Genomic DNA, 21,432 nt, shown 5'->3' on the forward strand with positions numbered 1-21,432 from the left:
TATACATTCGCTTTACCTACGCTAGTCAGCTGCATTGTGCACTGGTAGGAGCGAAAGCCAAGGTCACTCCAATCAAAACATTATCAATCCCAAGGCTTGAATTGCAAGCTGCCATCCTGGGAACCCGGCTGGCAAAGTTCATAGAATCGAGGTCCACAGTTCCTATGGGGCGCTGAAGAGTTTTGGCCAGAGCAAAATTGCAAAGGAGCAGATGCAGCAGAAGAACTACGCCCAGTACTCCTTAACCGGCTGGTGAACATACAGCCTTGGATCGATGTGAAACGTTTCTCGAGATGGGAAAAGCTGCAGCGAACGGTAGCGTACGTTCTCAAATTCGGAGGAGTGACGAGCGAAGATACGGCGTTGGAACTACTGCGCGAAGCGGAAGTGAAACTGTGGAAGATGGTCCAGCTGGAGTCGTTTCCTGAGGAGCTAGCTGCTTTGCAGAGTAGAAATTCTACAAAGCCTTCGGGTATGGTGCCGGTATCGAGCCCGTTGTATAAAATATCAGCTTTCATCGATGAAGAGGGTTTGGTGCAAATGTATGGTCGTATCGGCGCCGCTCCCAACCTGCCGATCGAAGCTAAGTATCCCGTTATACTAGCTCCGAACCATCCAATAACCTTTCTCTTCGTAGATTTCTACCATCGTCGATGTCACCACCGTAACCAGGAGACGGTAGTCAACGAACTTCGTCAACAGGTCTACATTCCGAGTCTTCGAAAACTGGTACGCAAAGTCGCCGCTAGATGTCAGATGTGCAAGGTTTACAACGCATCACTGAGATCGCCGAAGATGAGCCCGTTACCGAGGGCCAGGCTGGAAGCATTTCTTCACCTGTTCACATACACCGTGCTGGACTTCTTCGAACCAGTTGCTGTCGAAGTCGGCCGCAAACACGTTAAGAGGTGGGTCGGCTTATTCACGTGCCTGCCAGCTCGAGCTATACACTTGGAGGTGGCACATAGTTTATCTTCGATGTCTTACAAGATGTGCATCCGTAGATTCATCACCAGAAGAGGTGCCCCATCCGAGATATACTCAGATAACTGCACCAACTTTTGCGGTTCAGCGAATGAGCTTCAAGACCAAATCCAGTTGTGTGCCGATAACTTCACCAATACCACGACAAAAATGGTATTGTGGCTCCCCACATGGGTGGAGTGTGGGAACAGCTGGTGAGATCGGTCAAGGTTGCCATAGAATCAATGTCCTCCGCACCGAGAGTGCCCGACGATGAAACCTTTGAGACAATCATTCTAGAAGCCGAGAGTATGATCAACTCAAGACCTTTGACATACATATCACTGTACAACGCCGGCCAAGAAGCGCTGACCCCAAACAATTTTCTTTTGGGTAGCTCGAATGGTATCAAACAGCCGCCCAATGAACCTACAAAAACCACTGATTTTCTACGCAGCAGCTAGAATCTGGCACAACACATTCTGGATGAGTTTTTGGAAGAGATGGTTGCGCAAGTACCTTCCCACAATCGCCAGGCGAACGAAATGGTTCCGTCCAAACCAATTGAAGTAGGCCACTTAGTTTTTGTCGCCAATGAGAACCAGAGGAATACATGGATACGAGGTCGGGTCGTCGAGGTTATCCGTGGAAAGGATGGGGTAACCAGACAGGCCTTGATTCGTACGGAAGCAGGGGTCATCCGCCGACCAGTGGTGAAGCTCGCCGTCATCGAGGTAGCTGAGGATGTCGAGGCGAGTGGAGAGAACCAGACTCAACCTTACGGGCCGGGGAATGTTGGCACTGCTACGATCCATCTGCAGTCCCCTTGATCTCGTAACGGACGCACGAGCAAAGATGCTGGCAGCCCTTCCACCACTTGTCATCGCTGCAGCCGTCAACGCAACTGTCAATCGTTGAAGATTTAATGAATAGAAAAAAGATGAACAGTAATTTGCAACGTATAAAGTGGTTGAATTGTATTCCTTAAAATTATTGTATTTCTTGCTTAAAAGTAGTGAAATTCTACTTCAACACTAAATGTAATTGTTGAGAATTTAATTATATCCCAATGAAATACTCTATTGTAGTACTAGAGCCCTTAGCAATACTGATCTCTCTCTCTCGTCGAAGTCAGTTCGCGGAGTGCGAAGAAAGTGTCTGGTCGTGAGAAGTTTCACGACTATCGGGTCGTGATAACCCTTGGTTGAACACCATTCCCAAGTGATTAGACCGTGATAAAAAGTGATCGAACAAATCATTGCGGGAATCAGTTCAGTCCGTTTGGAAAAAAAAGTGTATATTTAAAACCCGCAAGTGGTGGACCGCTCCTAGTGGCCGTATAGACTGAGTGTGGCAGCAGTTAATTAGATAATTATACTGCCCCGCCTTTACGGACTAACCAGCTTCGAAGACGCTTAAGAAGCAGGAACGGTTCTGCTTAGATACGATGGAAAATTTGTTGCTGTTTATGCAGCGTTACGAGGAAGATAGGGACAAATTTATGATCGAAGGCTGGAAGAATCGCTTGAACGAAATTTTCGGACAATTTCAGTCTATTCGCTTGAAACTGGAATTTATTGATGAGGATGAAGAAGATGAAGATACAGCAGATCATCGCAAAGTTCGCGATGAATTTGAGAAGAATTACGTGAAGGTCCTTGGTTTCTTATCGGCAGTCGAGCGCAAGGCAAACTCTCCACCCACACCTATCGCTTCTGGGTCGGCTTACCCAAATGTTAATCCCGTTCAATCAAGAATTAAAACTTCTTGAAGTTAAACTTCCTTCGTTTGATGGTACATTTACTGATTGGCTACCATTTCGAGATTCATTCAAGAGTTTGATAGATTTGAACCCTAATTTGTCCGACGTGGACAAACTGACCTACCTGGTAGGCTCACTAACGAAGGAAGCTAAACAAATGGTTGAATCAATCGAGATTACTTCTGCAAATTATGTTGTTGCGTGGGAGTTGCTCCAAGTACGTTACGACAATAAAAAGCTCATTGTCAAAACTTATCTCGATGCGCTTTTCTCAATAGAACCGGTCAAGCGAGAATGTTATGATTCCCTCGTTCGGTTGATCGACAATTTTGAACGGAACCTAAAAATGGTTCAAAAGATGGAGATAGACACTGAAGGCTGGAGTGTTCTATTAGCTTACATGGTTTACACACGGTTAGATTCGTCAACTCTCAAGCAATGGGAGAACCACCGCAAATCAACGGAAGTACCGGAGTACAATGACCTGCTCCAGTTTCTGAGGAGCCACGCAACGGTTCTTCAATCAATAGCGCCAACCAAATCACGTATCACCGATCCAACACCGACAAGCCGCGTGCAGAAATCTAAAGTTAGTAACGTTCATTCTGTAGTTAGCTCCTCATCCAAACCATGCCCGTTTTGTAAGCAGCCATCGCATTCTGTTTTCAAATGCGATGTCTTTCGCAATTCGTCCGTAGGTGAAAGGTACGAGTTAGTAAGAAAGAAGTCTCTCTGTATCAACTGCCTCTCACCTGATCATCAGATCAAGAACTGCAGCTCCAGTGTGTGTCGTGTTTGTGGGCAGACACATCACACAATGCTTCACCAACAAGGAATCAATCGCTATCCAAACCAATCTCAAGTTCCGAAACAAATCCAAAGTCCACCCAGCTCCGAACAAACGCAATCCCAAAATCCGAACGCCACGCCAGTCGTCTCTGTTCCTGCCGCATCACCGTCGCTCAGCCACTGCTCCACCTCCTTGGTTGCGAACATCCGCAAGATTCCATCAACGGTCCTGCTGCAGACAGCCTGAGTGAAGGTCATCGATTCCAGAGGATTCTCAATGTGGGCCAGAGCTCTCCTCGATCCAGCCTCACAGCTTAACGTCATCTCCGAACGGCTGGTTCAGCGGGAAGATTAAAGACCATCATATCATCGGGGGCATTGGAGGTTCCACGACTGTTGCAAATCACTCAGTCCTCCTCAGTATCCACTCACACTGCACGGATTTCAGTGCAGATTTGAAGTTCTACACCCTCAGTAAAATTACGAGCGATCTTCCATCTAATACTGTGGATGTCTCCGACTGGGAGTTGCCGTCCGACATCGTTCTTGCAGATCCAAAATTCCACGAACCGGCATCCGTAGATATGATCATCGGAATGGAAGTATACTATGATCTGCTGCTAGATGGTTTCGTGAAACTAGGACCAGGGAAGCCGGTGTTGCAGAAAACAACGCTGTCGCTCACGTTTGCAGCATACAATCCTTGGAGAATCAGCTAGCGAAGTTTTGGGAGATCGAATCGTGTGAGTCTTCCAGCACGTTGTCTGTCGAAGAATCAACCTGTGAGGCTCACTTCACTGCAACAACCACTAGGGACGAGGATGGTTGGTTTGTTGTTACATTGCCGAAGAAGTCGGAGGTGTTGCATCAACTTGGCAAATCCTACGATGTAGCCAAACGTCGGCTTTTGTTGCTGAGTCGTCGTCTCGAAGCAAATCCTGCACTCAAATCAGCTTATTTGGCTTTCATTGAAGAATACAGTGTTCACTCGGCTGTCGACAAAAGCAGGCCACTCTCGATGTGTGCTACGCGATCGTCTGTTTTCTCGGCAGCAACCATTGTGTGGTCCTCCTCATTGTTCTTCATCAGCAGTTCTTTCGGTCGATGCGTCGTCGACTTTGGAAAGCAACCGTTTCGTGATGAGTGTGTGAGTGCTGACCACGTTTTGCGTCCATTGCTGCAATGGACGCGCTCTGACCCTCGTTGGCGTACAACAATTTGCCATACAATGAAACTACTGGAAGCGGCTCCAGTTCTGATGGAGGAGGCTTTTTGGATAGCGGAAGATAAAGTGTTTATTGTGTTGTACCTTTTGACTATAGCTTTAAGATGTATTGTATAGTGACCAAGAATCATCGGCTCTGTAAAGTTAATTCGGTTGAGCCTTATCAAATAAATTAATAAACAATAATTGAAGAATACCTCGAGCTTGGGCATATGGAGGAAGTTCCCAACGAGTCATCAAGTCCGTCGTTTACATACTTTCTTCCACACCACTGTGTGGTTCGTCCAGATAGTCTTACCACCAAACTACGGGTTGTTTTTGATGCTTCGTGCGCCACGGACTCAGGAATATCCCTCAATGATGTATTGATGGTGGGTCCGGTAGTGCAGGAAGACCTAGTCTGCATTACCTTACGTTTCCGATTTGCAAAATATGCCATTATCTCTGACATTGAGAAAATGTATTGTCAAATCTGGATGAACTTCATTGACCGACTTCTTCAGCAAATTCTGTGGCAAGACAAACCTGGTGGATCAATCCGGGTCTTCAAACTCAAGACTGTCACGTACGGAACATCCACTGCACCCTACCTAGCCACTAAGTGTCTTCAAGAGCTTGTCAAACAAGGCCAGTCGTCTCATCCACTTGCCGCAAGGGTTCTCGCTAACGATTTCTACATGGATGATATGATTAGCGGAGTTGACGACGTTGACGAGGGAAAAACTCTATGCACTCAGCTCCTTGAGTTGTTGCAATCCGCCGGTTTTAGTCTCCGTAAATGGTCGTCTAATTCACCAGAAATTCTGGAAAGCATCCCAGCTGAGCTCCGCGACGAACGTTCCGTTCTTGACTTAGATTCCACTTCATCAGTTAAAACCCTGGGACTCAAGTGGACACCAGCCTCCGACAAACTCGGTTTCCACGTACCGAAGTGGAATGAAGCCATCACCAAACGTATCGCCCTCTCTGATTTTGCGCGCCTCTACGATCCCCTAGGACTCGTAGGCCCTGTCATCGTACTCGCTAAATGCTTTATGCAAGAGCTCTGGGAAAGTAAGAAGACCTGGGACGAACCTTAGAAGAAGAACTGCAACATCGCTGGCTGCATTTCAGGGGCGAACTTGCAGCTGTTGAAACCATCACTGTTCCACGGCGAGTCATATCGATTTCCGAACCTATAATTCTCGAAGTACACGGTTTCAATGACGATTTCCTAATTGAAGATCTGGAGGAACGATCGATTGCTCTTCCAGTACAATGTCAGCCGCCAAACCCAATCCTCCGTCTACGATCGTCGTTTCCAGCATTAGTTCGTCTAGTGGCACATCTTCGAAGGTTTGTCCACAACTCTAAGCGTGCGAACCGGCAGAATCGAACCACAGGGTTTATCGACACATCAGAACTTCATCAAGCAACACAAACTCTCGTCCGTATAGCACAATCCGAATCGTTCCAAGAAGACCTCCAATCACTTCGGGCTAGTGAACATGTAAAGACAAATTCAAAGCTAAAATCTTTGCATCCAATCCTCGTCAACGGGATCCTGCGCATCGGTGGCCGGCTTCGAAACGCACCTGTTTCAGAAGACCGGAAGCATCCGATGATCCTCGCCACGCATCATCCACTAACTGAACTCATCATGGCGTCCTACCATCAGAAATTGTTACATGCTGGACCGCAGCTGCTGATAGCGAGTGTCCGTGAGAAATTCTGGCCACTACGAGTACGCAACCTAGCGCGGAAAGTAGTGCACGATTGTCTGAAGTGCTTCCGTTGCAAGCCCACTGTAACCGAGCAGATCATGGGAGACCTACCTGCCGAACGCGTTACTCCAGCTTTTCCATTTCTCAACACTGGTGTAGATTTATGTGACCCGCTCTTCTATCGACACGCTTTGCGAAAATCGGCTCCTGTCAAGTGCTACGTTGCAATATTCGTATGCCTTGCAGCAAAAGCAGTACATGTTGAGCTTGTAGCTGACCTTTCGACTAACGCTTTCATCACTGCACTGAAGCGTTTTGTAGCCCGGCGTGGCAGACCAGCCGTGATCGAATGCGATAACGCAAAGAACTTCCTGGGAGCATCAAGGACGTTAGCGGAGCTCTGCGAGCAATTCCGTTCACAACAACATAAACACGCTATCACCGCTCACTGTGCTGAAGAAGGAATTTTCTTCAAATTTAAAGGGTGATACGGTCAAAATTTGGTCAAGGGAAAACGCGTGTAAATCGGTGAAATCGTTTATTTAAAAAATCAAATTAAATTTCTTTTTCAAGTTCAATTAGTATAAAATTCAGGAAAAATATTCAGTTAGGCTTCCGCTTTTCCAAATCCGAATTGCCGGGCCTTACGCTTGACCCCTGCCATCAGATTTTGTACAGCCACCTTGTCCACCTTCTTCGCCGCAGAAAGCCAGTTTGCCTTGAACTGCTGCTCGCCCTTAGCAGTTTTTTTGGTCTTCTTTAGGTTCCGCTTGACAATAGCCCAGTATTTCTCAATTGGGCGGAGCTCTGGCGTGTTGGGAGGGTTCTTGTCCTTGGGAACCACCTGCACGTTGTTGGCGGCGTACCACTCCATGGCCTTTTTACCGTAATGGCAAGATGCCAAATCCGGCCAAACCAGTACGGAACAACCGTGTTTCTTAAGGAAAGGCAGCAGACGTTTATTCAAACACTCTTTCACGTAAATTTCTTGGTTGACAGTCCCGGAAGCTATGAAAATGCTGCTTTTCAAGCCACAGGTACAGATGGCTTGCCAAACCAGATATTTCTTTGCGAACTTTGACAGTTTCATGTGCTTGAAAACATCTGCTACCTTTCCCCTTCCTCTTGCCGTATAAAACTCCTGTCCCGGAAGCTGCTTGTAGTCGGCTTTGACGTAGGTTTCGTCGTCCGTTACCACGCAGTCAAACTTCGGCAGCATCGTCGTGTACAGCCTCCGGGATCGCGCTTTGGCCGTCGTATTGTGTTTATCATCGCGATTTGGAGTCACTACCTTCTTGTAAGTCGATAGCTCGTTTTTTGGCTCGATGCACGGTTGTAGACGATACACCCAGCTTATTTGCGGCATCTCGGAGAGAGAGGTTAGGGTTTCGCTTGAAACTACCGGCAACTCTCTTTGTCGTCTCAGCGGCTTCCGGTTTTCGATTTCCCCCCGATCCAGACTTCCTGGCTGTCGACAAACGTTTCCCAAACACTTTAATTACATTTGTAACGGTTGATTTGGCAACTTTTAGCGATTTTGCCAACTTTGCGTGCGAGTAGCTCGGATTTTCGCGATGCGCGAGCAAAATTTTGATACGCTGCTCTTCTTGCTTTGACGGCATTTTGACAACTGAAGAGTGAATTCCAAAATCAAAATAGGAGCAACATTCTACACACACACACACCTTCAAAATGAGGGGTGTTCAGGTTTTTTAAATGCAAAATTGAAAGAAATACGTCAAGTTGATATTGACCAAATTTTGACCGTATAACCCTTTATTCCCACACGCTCTCCCAATTTCGGCGGCCTTTGGGAGGCCGCAGTCAAGTCCTTTAAAAAGCACTTCAAGGCGACAATCGGAACCACCATTCTACTCAAGGACGATCTCGAAACAATTCTGGCACAAATCGAAAGCTGCTTAAACTCCCGACCGCTGACACCACTAACTTCCGAACCAGAAGACCTGGAAATGCTCACTCCCGGTCACTTTCTGGTTCATCGGCCGCTGGTTTCTATACCAGAGCCTTCGTATGCAGAACTACCAACGAATCGCCTGGATCGTTACCAGAACTCGCAAGAACTCGTCCGACGAATCTGGAAGCGTTGGAGCACCGGCTACCTTTCCGGACTCCACCCTCGCACGAAATGGACTCGTTTGCGCGACAACATCAGCATCGGGACGATGGTGCTGTTGAAGGATGAGAATCTTCCCTCGCTCAAATGGCGGTATGGTCGTGTCATTGAAATCTTCCGTGGTGACGATGGCAACGTTCGGGTGGTGTCTGTTCGAACCCTTGACGGAGACTACCGGCGCGCAATTTCGAAAATTTGCGTGCTCCCTGTACAGCCACCAACATCCGTTGGTGAAGATAATGCACTCTCCGAGATGTAACAGCATGCTCTTTTGTGTCGTCCCGTATACTAACTAACATTACCCAACTAATGCTTCTGTTTGTTCTCGACAAACTGACTGTGACATCAATGGTAAATTGAGACTGGCTTCACTGGCACATCCCTGTGAGTTGACTGCTGACCTCGAGGAACATCGGACGACCAGGTGAACACTCACTTCGAACGCTACAAGCATGTAGAAGGATTTCCGTCAGGCTGCAAATACCTAGTTCCAAAGGTATATCAACCAAAACATCTGCTACGTCTGAGGTCCGTCGCCCTATCATCAACCAAGCCACCGCAAGTGCAAGAAGCCATTCCCGTATCCAATTGAACGAAGCAACCAGTCGGCAACCGCCGAACGAGAAGATATCGATGTCCCACATGTCAACAACCGAAGAGACCAGCAGCCCGAACTTGTATACGAAGAAGCACGTGTTACGAAGATTTGTTTATGTTTGAATTAAATCAGATAATCGACCGGTCCACCTAGTAGTATAGGGTCTTTTGAAAAGCAACCTTTTCAACGGTGGCCGGCTATGTTGAGAATTTAATTATATCCCAATGAAATACTCTATTGTAGTACTAGAGCCCTTAGCAATACTGATCTCTCTCTCTCTCTAGATTTCCTTATCACCGAATGATCACACGAGTAACCGTAGGTAGGGTTTTTAATTGTATTCGATCATGAGCATCTCATATAAAGGTTATACAAGAGCCAGATCAGTCTCAGCTGCATCAAATGCGGCAAAAACCACAAGATCGACGACTGCGACAGCATCGAGGAAGCCGCTCCCACATGCGCCAACTGCGGTGCTGCCCACAAGGCCACGAGTAAGGCCTGTCCGAAGCGGGCCGAATACGCCGAGATCCGGAAGAAGGCCTCGTCCAACAACCAGCCCGGTCGCAAGAAGGTCCCGGAAAACAACGCGCAGAACTTTCCTCCGTTATCACCGGTCCAACCACGGCCAATTCCAGTGTTGGCGCCGCTCCCGCTCAACCAACAGTTGGCTGCTGCCCAGTCGGCTGCCGCTGCAGTACCCAGTCAAGCCTCCGGCCCATCGACGGATCCCCCTGCTCCGGGATTGGCCAGTACAACCGGTGAAGCTACAGACGATTCTCCGCTGTCAACGGATGAGATCGTCACACTGTTGGCCCAGGCCATCATCATCAAGCGCACCTGCGCAACAAGAACACAACAGCTCCAAGCTATCATCTCCTTCGTCGCTAATTATGGACCGTGAACCCATAAAGATCGCCAACTGGAACGCTCGCTCCGTAGGGGCGAAAAACATTGAGCTTGCAGACTTCCTCCGCAAGCACGACATCGACGTGGGCCTTCTCACCGAGACCCACCTCAAGACCGGTGACAGCTTCTGGCTGCCCGACCACAGCATTGTCCGGCTTGATCGCACCAGCTCCAGGGGGGGCGGTGTCGCGGTCATCATCAAGAAAGGCATCAAGTACTGCACCCTACCCCACTACCGCACCTCCATCATCGAGGCCGTCGGCGTTGAGGTGGAAACATCGACCGGAAACGTCCGGTTCATCGTTGTCTACTGCCCCCGGCAATGTACCGTTAGCAATGGTACAGCACAGCAGTTCAAGAACGACCTTGCCATCATAACCCACACCAATGCCCGCTTTGTAATCGGAGGGGACCTTAACGCCCGGCACGAGGCCTGGCGGAACTACCAGCAGAACCAGAACGGCCGCCTGCTATTCGACCATTCCCAGCATGGTCTCTATTCCGTCTGGTTTCCGGACGAACCAACCTTCACATCACCGACGGGCAACCCATCGACGCTGGACCTGTTCTTGGCAAACACCAGATTAGAGTTTCGGGCGGCTCGTTCAGAACCTGGACGACCGTTCCAGACCATTCTGGAAGGTTGCCAAGGTGCTGAAGTCTCACCCCAAGCCCATTCCACCACTTAGAGTCAATGACGAACGGCTTATCACCAACGAAGAGAAGGCCAATGCAATTGGGGAGCACATTGCCCAGTCGCATTTGCTTGGCTCTACAATCCCAAGTCCACTCGAGAACCAGGTTGTGCAGTGCGTCCAGACGTTAGATGCCTCCCCTTGTGCCGTCCCTCCAGAAGAACGGATTACAGAGGAACAAATTTGCTCAGCGCTGAAACACAGTAAGAACATGAAGGCTCCCGGGTTTGACGGAATATTCAACCTAGAGTTGAAAAATCTCAGCCCGAGGGTCCACTCGCTGCTGGCTGCCATCCTCAACAGATGCTTGGAGCTGCACTACTTTCCAAGCATCTGGAAGGTGGCAAAAATCATCCCGATCCGCAAACCTGGGAAAGACCCTTCACTACCGTCAAGCTACAGACCGATTAGCCTGCTCTCAGCGCTGAGCAAGCTGTTCGAAAAATTGATCCTCAGCCGACTAAACAAGTTTGTGGAGGAACATGACATTCTTCTTCCGGAACAGTTCGGGTTCCGCAAGGGGCATTCCACCAATCATCAGCTAGTGCGGGTGATGAATAACATCCGAAGTAACAAAACTGTATCCAAGTCCACAGCCATGGCCTTGTTAGACGTCGAAAAGGCGTTTGACAATGTCTGGCACGACGGACTTATATACAAGCTTTGTAACTCCAACTTTCCACCATACCTTGTGAAAATCACCCGTAACTATCTCCAGCAAAGGTCGTTCAGGGTGTCGTTGAATAGTTCCCTTTCGGGACAATTTCCGATCCCAGCAGGTGTTCCGCAAGGGAGTCTGCTGGGACCACTGCTTTACAGCATCTACACGTCGGACATCCCTCCTCTAGGAGACGGTTGCGTGTTCTTTCTGTTTGCAGATGACACCGCGATAGCCGTCAAGGGTAGGATGCCTCGTGAAATTACGAACAAGCTCCAACGATGCCTTGACACATTTACTGATTATGCCACCACGTGGAAAATCAAAATCAACGCCTCGAAAATCCAAGCGATCATGTTCCTTCACAGACAATCGCCAAAACTTAAACCGTCTCCCTCCTGTACCGTAATAATGGATGGTACAAGGGTCGAGTGGTCCACTGATGTTACTTATCTCGGGATGTTGTTCGATGAGAAGCTCCTGTTCCGCTCGCACATAGAGAAAACCCTAGTTAAGTGCTCCGCCTTGGTTAGGTGTTTGTATCCGCTCATTTGCCGCAGATCCCGCCTCTCAAGGCAAAACAAACTGGCTGTCTACAAACAGATCATAGCCCCCGCGATCTTCTATGCCGCCCCGGTGTGGGAATCGTGCGCTCAGACCCACAGGAACAAAATCCAGGTTGCACAGAATAGAGTGTTGAGGATGATCCTAGATCGTCCATTCGACACAAGAATAGCAGACCTCCATCAAGAGGCAGAAATTCCCAAAGTAGATTCCAAAATTGATGATATGACAACTAAATTTATTCAAAAATGCAATCTTTCTGAACATGCTTTAATAAGCAATTTGTACATAGTAGGTTAAGTGTATATAGTAGAGTAGGTTAGTTTTAAGCTGTAAATAGTAGTATTAAGTAGTTTCTCTTCAAATTCTAAAAACAAAACAAACCAATCCCACCAAGGTGGTCGACCGTGTACTAAGTCTAGGACTAATTCTGTAAAACAAATTTTGAATTTTGCCCATACCTAAAGATGAAGAAAGCAATTAAATCACTTAGTAAAAATTTATATGGTAATCGTCCAAGTTAAACAAAAATAAAGATCATTTAAACTTAAAAAAAAAAAAAAAAAAAGATCAGTCTCAGTTGCAAATAAATAGCCAAACGAAAAGCATCTACTCCGATATCAGTTCATTATATTGAAGCGAGCAATAAAGCAAACCTTTTTCTTACACCAAGACCGGACCAAATAAGCAATTTTTCGGTACAGTAATTATGAGACCTATTATTTACCTGCGAAACGTAAGCTAACAATAAATATTTACAGCTTAAAGCTAGTTAAACTACGCTAAAAATAGGTGCCTTGATTCCTAATCCTAGTTGTCCCGGCAACAATTATATTAATGAAAAAATGGTACAGGTATCGAAAGCTCTAAATTAATAACTGCGGAAGTGCATCTAGAACACTAAGCTGAGAGCACGCAATAAGCAAAATGCGATAAGCAATAAGCTTGAATTGCGAAGAAGAAAAATAAGAAGAAGAAACGTTCACAAAATGTACGAAATCTTAAAAAAGAAAAATTTAGTATATTGTTCTTACTCAATCGGTAGAACAGGAGACAAATGCACCCCGGGCTAAACACTCGATGTGGCATTTCATAATTATTTCACTCTAAATCCTGGCATTTTTCTGCAGAAATTTTGCTTTTAAAGTAAGCTTTTAAAATAAGTTTCTAAAAGGAGCTTCTAAAATAAGCTAAAAAATAATAAAATAAGCTAAATACAATACAAAAAAAAATACAAGTTCCAGAATAACCGAATTTTAGCAAAAATGTGAATCATCAATCAATCAAAAGATATCAAGGAATCCAGAGAAAATAATACTGTCTAAAACTTCATCCGCAAACAACGGCACCACCCGGTACGGCCATAATCAATATTTGTATGGAATCGTGCATTCTTTAATCACTTATCAAACCTTCAATATATTTCCATGTTCCATTGGACACAATGATCCTGTAATATTCCTTCAATTTATCACAATTTAATCAATTTTAACTAACCACCTTCCCACCGGGGGTACGGTAAGCTTCTCTTCGGTTGTTAATTAATTTTAATCCCTCCACGTATAATTACACAATCTCCGACCATTTATTCATTTAATTAGTCGACCACACAAACACACACACACAATCAAACACCCTCAAAAGCCACAATTATTGGAATATTATTCCCCGTAGTATTTCCCGCCGTCCTCCCGGAACTAACGGCCTTTCATCGGTGGCGGAGGTGAAGCCACACGAATGTCATTCATCGTTCAGCACCGCAGGCAGGCACCCGCCACGACCACTACTCCGAACTGACAGACTGCCACCACTGCGAAGAACTAACAAGGCGAAGAAGCAGTCGCCGCCACACATAGATGGAAACGCGTTCTGGATGTGTCATTTGGTAATAAATAATAGGAAATGTAATAGTCCGTCCTTTCCACATTCCCTGGTCTTGCTTTTCCGTGCACCGATCGGTGCGTGGCCACACACGGATCGAAGCAAGCCACCACACGGATGGGAGAAAGAAACGTCACTATTCATCCACTCGTACCAACCCAGTTGGCATGGCATACACCGGGTCTCTCACTCGTCATGGATTACTTGGATGGGTGTGATGGAAGTGACTACAAAAGGGATGGAAACGTGTTGCACCACAACTCCCCTATTGCTCTGGAGTCGGGAGCTCGAACAAGAGACTCGGTACATCTCAGCAGTTCTCTATTCTTTAGAAAGGCGTATGATTGATACTTATTGTTGTTAGCTGCTATCTGCAGATGCAGACAGGACACAGTCGTCTCCCGAAGGACTCTTGCGACGAGGACGACGTTGTTGTAACAGCAAAAGGACAAATCTGCGAACGATGTTTGCGAATGAGGGCAGGGCGAGGCAAACGTTGTCCATTTAACCAGAAATCAGAAACACTGAAACCGACCAAGATGGATGCTACTCCAGCATCAACACTGATTCGTCGTGTGTGTAGACCGGATAATTGTGGCTTCCTCTAGTCAACCGGCGTTTGCAGTTGCATTTGAGAGCATTCAGTTTGGAATCCTAATTCGATCAGTTTGTCCGGAAGTGCTTGTTTTGTTTGTGCATGTGACGCAATATTAGGTTATTTTAATCCTACCAAGTGGACATGGTTCAAATGCTTTGAATCAAAGCATTCCATTACCTCGGAAATTTCCAGACTGAAGGATTCCATTTTTCAAATTAAGATAATCTCAAACAAGAAATGGAACAATGGAGAGAAAGCAGTGAGTAATTACGGAACACGCTAGCTTGAAAGTACCCATTAATGAGTAAATGTTTACCCATTTTTAAGAAAGGTGGCTTAACTCATTAATTTTAATAATTTTCAAACATTGTAAAGTTGCCGTTACACATTTTACCGTAGGCATCGTGTTCGGAGTGTTAGTGGGTCAATTTGTAACTCATTAACAGCTACCCTTCTTCTTTTTCTTTGCATTTCAAGCTCATTTCGTGCTAGATGCACTTCCACAGTTATTAATTGAGAGCTTTCGATGCCTGTACCAATTTTGCATTAGTATAATTGCATTGCAAATACAACCATTCTCCATTCCCAGGGAAGTCAAGAAACTTTCCAACCGGAAAAATTCCTAGACCGGACCGAGAATCGAACCCTGCCACCTACAGCATGTTCTTGCTTCGTAGCTGCACCTTTACCGACTTAGCTAAAAGGTAACATTTTACTTATTAATGAGTTAATCCACTGGGTGAAATTTTACTCACTAATGGGTACCTTCAAGCCAGCGTGAAGACAACAAGAAAAACGCTGACTCAACTGGAACTATTTCCCCAAAAGAACTTTGAAGTGCAACAGGAGAAGAGCAAAGCAAAAAGAGTACGGGAACCACAACCTCCAAAACTATTGCAGCCAACAACGAGAACGGGAGCCGAGTAGCGGGCAAGTAATGGGAAAAGCGGATTTCTTAAAACATTACTCTGCTCCACCGCGGGGATCCGTTTCCCGTTTTTTTTTTTCTTTTTCTGCAACTCGTTTCTATTATGTGGCCTGAGCGCGGGATGCGCTCAGCAGGTTTGTTCGCTTCATGGTTGTTTCACCCTTTCGATGTGGCGAAAAAAAAATAAACGAACCTAAGTAAGCTCTGGGATAGGTTCTAGTTTCCAGTTTCGCCATGGTAACACTTTGTGCTTCAAAGTTTGTATTTATTTTTGTAGCATTAATTTGCGTTAAATTAAATGTAATTCAAACTTCAAAGTTTACGGAGTGCAACTATATAGGGGTTGAATATTCGTTGTTACTTATATAATGAGAGAGAGAGAAGGGTTAGTAATTTCCATTTAATTCCACTACCTTATTTGCTTATCCTTGACAGATACACGTATTTCGTCTACAATGTGCAGACTTTTTCAGTGTCACACATTAAGATAGGTTCATTTTCACTTAGAAAATAGGTAAACTTAAATTTAATTTCCTGTAGGACCAGGTACTCCGCTGCTTACTCGTTGATGTGTCCTAGGTAGTAATTTGAAAAGCCATGTGTGTCCGTTTCCTTGATCCCTGTTGAGTAAAGTTGAATTACGTTGTTTGTTGATCTCGAGGCTCTCTGAAACATCCAATTTCCATGGTGTAGGTACGGTTCGTAAAATTGTGATGCCCTCCGTCGATAGTTGGTGGTCCACTGTGAAGATGTGTTCTGCAACCTTTGATTTGAAATCATATGTTAGGCCTTTTTCCTCTTGCTTTTTGGCCTTATTAACCTCCGCTATATGTTCTTTAAATCTAGCTGCAAAAGTTCTCTTGGTTTGTCCTACATATACTTTGTTACAATGATTACAGCTTATTTCATATATACCTGCTTTACCTAAAACATGAACGGGGTCTAGTGGATCCTAACAATGATTTCAACTGGTTATGCCTACTGGTGAAAACTAAATCTAATCCGAATTGTTTTAACTGTGGTCTTAGCTTACAAGTAATATCTTGATCAAATGGAACGGACACACGTTTCAAGGGTTCAGGTGCTGCGGTGAGGGTCTCCTTGTATCCGTTGAGTCTTGCTGTTTCGAAGATGTACTGTAATTCCTTAACCTTTCCTGTATCGCTGAGTGGAAGAGTCTGCATCCGGTGAATCATGTGGTGAAAGGCGGCCATTTTCTGCTTGAACGTAACTCTTTTGGTGCTTGTTGGTTTCCTGCAAATTTCGTATTCATGCGAAAAGGATGATGACGATTCCCTGATGACTAGAATATCGAGAAATGCGAGTTTCCCGTCTTTTTCTACCTCGTGAGTGAATTTGATATCCTTGTGAATTCTGTTGATGTCATCTAAAATTTGTGGAAGGGCTTCCCGTTTAACAACATACGCTGAAGATATCGCCAACAAACCTCCACAAACCTGCATCCTCTCGTTGTGTTAATAGCCAGTCCTCCAAATGGTTGATCGATTCCTTGACCGGTACGCTGGGAAAAAGAGCTGTGACGTCGAAAGATACCATAATCTCGTCCTCGTTTATGTCTTCTGAAGATTGTAGTTGCTGGGCGTTAATAACTGCTTTACTCTGGAACTGATTCGGCATACTATCGAACTCTGGGACTAGCCACTTCGCTAGTTTGTGGGTGGGGGAACCAACTGCAGACACAATCTCTCGCATTTCATTCCCCGGTTTGTGAACATTGGGGAGAAGTTTGATCCTGGGATTAGGTTCCCGCAAACATCCATGCTCCATCTCCTAATATCGATTTGCACTCCTTCGTGCTTTCTCCACGCGTTTCACTATATTCTTTAAGGGGTCTACTCGAAGCTGTCTATATGGTCCGTTGTTAATCTTCGTTGTCATTTGATTGTCGTAATCGTCTTTGTCCATGATAACGACCGCGTTGTCCTTGTCTGCTTTAACGTAGTATACTGCTTTACTTTTCAGCTCCTTTACAATCCGAATTTCTTTTTCGTTGGCGCGACTTTGTTCCTGTCCGTCCTTGATTATGTTCGATGTGATAGTCCTAACCGTATTCTGTGATGATGTTGGAAGTATCTTGGTAATCGCTGTTTCTACTTCAATGATGATCTGCTCCACGTCTGTGCAAGATTGGACGAATTTCTCTACCATAGAGTCCATCCTAGTCCACCATACTTTAGATCGTAGTCGACGTTTCATTGCTGCAATTCCAAGGTGAGGTTCGTGTGCAAGCTTCAAAATTTGGGTTTGTAGGATTCGAGGAATTACAATTCTTTGATCTTTCATCAATAAATGTCCATCGCTGGTGAAGCATCCCGACATCTTTGCATAACGCATTAATGTTCTAGGCCAACGTCGAGAAGGGTACGGTAACCATTTAATCAGTTCTTGCAGTTCTTCATCTGAGTTTGTGGCAGTTACAATTTCCTGAAGGGTTATTGCCAACGGGCAAGCATCACTAGCTATCATTCGTACGATTCTTTCTGATTCTTCATCAAAGCTAGGTCCATTATCTGGTACAGATTGGCAGAGTCGTGACAGCGGGTCAGCGATGTTATTCTTTCCTGGACGGTACATTACTTTGAAATCGTAGGACATCAGGCGCAACTTCCATCGTTCAATCCTTGGTGACGGCTTCAGACGATCTCCAAAAATCACGACTAACGGCTTATGGTCCGTAACCAGATGGAAAAACTTCCCGTAAAGATAATAGTGAAACTTTTCACAAGCCCATACTAATGCTAAAGCTTCTCGCTCAGTCTGCGCATACTTCTGTTCTGTCGGAGTGAGAGTTTTAGACGCATAACAGATCACACGATTGCGATTATCTTTCCCTTTCTGTACCAAAACAGCACTAAGGCCAACAGGACTCCCATCGGCAATAACATAAGTTTCATCGTCAACATTATAAAATCCAAGGGTATTTTTGTTAAGTAGAATCATCTTAATTTGCTCGAATGCTTGTTGGTGTACTGGTTTCCATTCGAAGTTTATGCCTTTCTTTGTGAGCTGATTTAGGGGGTGTGTAATGGTTGCCATATTTGGAACATGTCGATGAACGAAATTAACCAAACCAAGCAGACTTCGAACTGCTTCTGCGGACTTGGGTTTAGTTTAGTTTTTCTTGAGAAATTGAAATTCCTTGTGTAGAAATGTGATAACCCAAGAAGTCTATTTCCCTAGCGCCTGTGATAACTTTGTCAGCATTCAGTAGTATCTTGTACTGCTTCAATCTGTTATACACCATCAAAGTTCTTTTACGAAGCTCAGATTCGTTTCTAGCGGGGATCAGAATGTCATCAATGAAAATAATAAGCCATGGAAGATCAGCAAAAATCGTCTCCATAACTTTTTGAAACAACTCAGGAGCAGCAGAAAGTCCAAACATGAGCCTTTTATAACGGAATAAACCAAGGGGGGAAATGAAGGTGGTGATGTATCGACAATCTTCTCGAAGAAGAACTTGATGGAAAGCTTGTCGAATGTCAAGTTTAGTGAAAATTTGATTTCCTCCGATTTTCTTCGTTATTTGCTCGAGTGTTGGAAGGGGATGGACTTCTCTAACTATTGCTTTGTTAGCCTCCCGGAGATCTACAATAAGTCTGACCTCATCGAAGCTTTTACGCTTTACTAACATTGGAGAGACCCATTCAGAAGCTTCATTGACACGTTCAATGATGTCCTGCTTCTCTAGCTCCCGAAGTTTTTCAAGGTCAATTCTTCAAGAGGAAATGGTATGCGACGAAGGCTTTGGCGGACTGGAGTTACAGTTTTATCGATTTTGATATTAGCAACAATACCTGTACACATGTGAAGTTTAGAATAGATTTATTTAAATTTACCTGTATAAATTATTGCTTACCATTCATATGTGGGAACGATTCATCATTCACTGCTTGCAAAAATTTCACCAATCCAAGTTTGACTGCTGTGTCACCTGAGAGAAGCGAGCATTTCCCATTCTGGATCACGTAGAACGTAGTGTCGGTACTCCGACCGTCGATCATAGCTTCTGCGTCGACTTCACCAAGTACTTTCAACGGTGTATTTATCCCATAAGCATTGAATACTTTGCTGCTTCCTCTCCTGATAGAGTATGCTTCAAACCCAACGCGTTTCAACGTAGCCCAACCCGCTTCGCTTAAAACGTCTTCGTCTGCTCCTGTGTCAATCACGAACTTCAAACAAACTCCTCCAACAGATACTGGAACCAGCTTCTTTCCTGCTCCTAGATGGAAAAGATCAACTACATCTGAGTTGCGCTCGGTTCCATCTACAGATACTTCTCGTACGAATCGCTTTTGTTTACGGGAAGCTCCGAAACGATTGTACTGGGACGGTTGTCCGTTGGTCTTCTTCCTTTTTAGAAAACAGCAGCGGGAAAAGTGTCCCACTTGACCACAACTTCTGCATTCGAGTGATTTGGCTGGACACGATGGATCTTTCGAATCATGTCTGCCATTGCATCGGAAACATCTGAACCGCCTTGGTCCTCCGGGTTTGGAGCGTACCTTCAAAATTGACTCTTCATTGGCCTCCGTTTCGACAGCGCTGACTTTTTGTAAGTTTCCGTTCCGATTGTCCAAATCGCTCATCTGTATTTGAACAGACTCGTGGGTACGACCGATCGCTACGATCTCCTTGAAGTTAAAGTCTTTTTCCAGGCACTTCCTCTTCAGACTCACATCCGTTGTAGTTGTAATAATTTGGTCAGCTACCATGCTTTCCAGCTGATCTCCAAAATCACAGTAGGCTGCCTGCTTTTTCAGTCTGATGACAAAAGTGTCAAACTTTTCACCTACAGCTGGTTTCATCTCGCGGAACTTCTGACGTTCGAACGTTTTCGAGAGTCTCGGTACAAAGTAATCGTCCAACATTGACATGGCAATGTGGTACCGGTTCTCCATAGCGTGTGATTCGTCAACATGAACTTGCTTGACCACTTTCCGGATGTCTGGTCCACCGAACATCATCAGGGATTTGAATTTTTCCTCCGGATTGTCAACGTCCTTCCATGCTAGGTATGCTTCAAAATGTTCACGCCACTTCTCCCAGCGGGCAGACACTGGTCCGTCGGCATCTTCGGCAAACGGAGGGATCAACTGGTTTACCTAGAAAACACGCATTTTAAGGTACTTTACGAGCTACACTACGTCTGTGACGTATTTTTATCAAAATTCATGTGATCTGCGTACTACACAAAACTCAGGTTCCGCACTGAAATACATATACACAGTATCACTCTGCGTACTTCATCCCAAATGTTGGGTTCCGCATTTAACATTCTCTAAGTTCAGATTTACTGCGTACTACATCCTTAAACGTCGGATTCCGCTTAAAATATCTCATACTTTCCTGCGTACTTCATTCCAAACGAAAGGTTCCGCTTTCTTTCACATTAAGAATTTCTGCGTACTGCATCCCATGAAACATTGGGTTCCACATAATGATACTTTTTACATATTTCACTGCGTACTTCATCCCGTTGCTATGGGTTCCGCGTATTTTGTTTAGAATTTTCCAGAATCACCGGGTCTCACGTCATCAACAAAATTGTTTTAGTGAGAATCATCCCTAAGCGATTAGGATTTTCATTCCGAAAAAAAAATACCCTGAACTGCCTCTATTTCTTAGGATGTTAAATTCCGGGTTTACGGGAGAAATTGAAATTCAATTTTCTCAGGTAAAATCATCCCTAAGAATTTTCTATCCAGGGAAATGATTTCAGGTTTGGTACATTAGAATTTTCCACTGCAAACTCTCTCGAAAATCTGCTTTATCACAAGTACTCACCATAGGCCAAGCCATCTCACGGAGGTCCGAGTAAAATTTTCTGGGGTGGAGTGTCCAAATCCGTGGGTAACTTTTATCGCTCGTCGCCAAAATGTAGAAACGTCTGGTTCGGTCCGAGGTACAACTGATAATGAATATTTATTCTCATGCTTTAAGGTTGTTACAAAACCAATGGTTGCTTAGATCCTACAGGCCCTAGACAGAAACTTCTGCA

General features: G+C 45.2%; 1 protein-coding gene and 1 pseudogene across 1 annotated transcript in view; both read right to left on the reverse strand.

Annotated features, from left to right (window-relative positions):
• The window catches only part of beat-VII (beaten path VII), a 495,135-nt gene that overhangs the window by 175,504 nt on the left and 298,199 nt on the right, over nt 1-21,432 (reverse strand). The window lies entirely within an intron of this gene.
• LOC135699131 (uncharacterized) lies at nt 19,147-21,230 on the reverse strand (annotated as a pseudogene).

Source organism: Ochlerotatus camptorhynchus, unplaced genomic scaffold (assembly GCF_037179485.1).
Source record: "Ochlerotatus camptorhynchus isolate MF236.1 unplaced genomic scaffold, CSIRO-AGI_Acam_v1.1 ptg000102l, whole genome shotgun sequence".
Taxonomy (NCBI): domain Eukaryota; kingdom Metazoa; phylum Arthropoda; class Insecta; order Diptera; family Culicidae; genus Ochlerotatus; species Ochlerotatus camptorhynchus.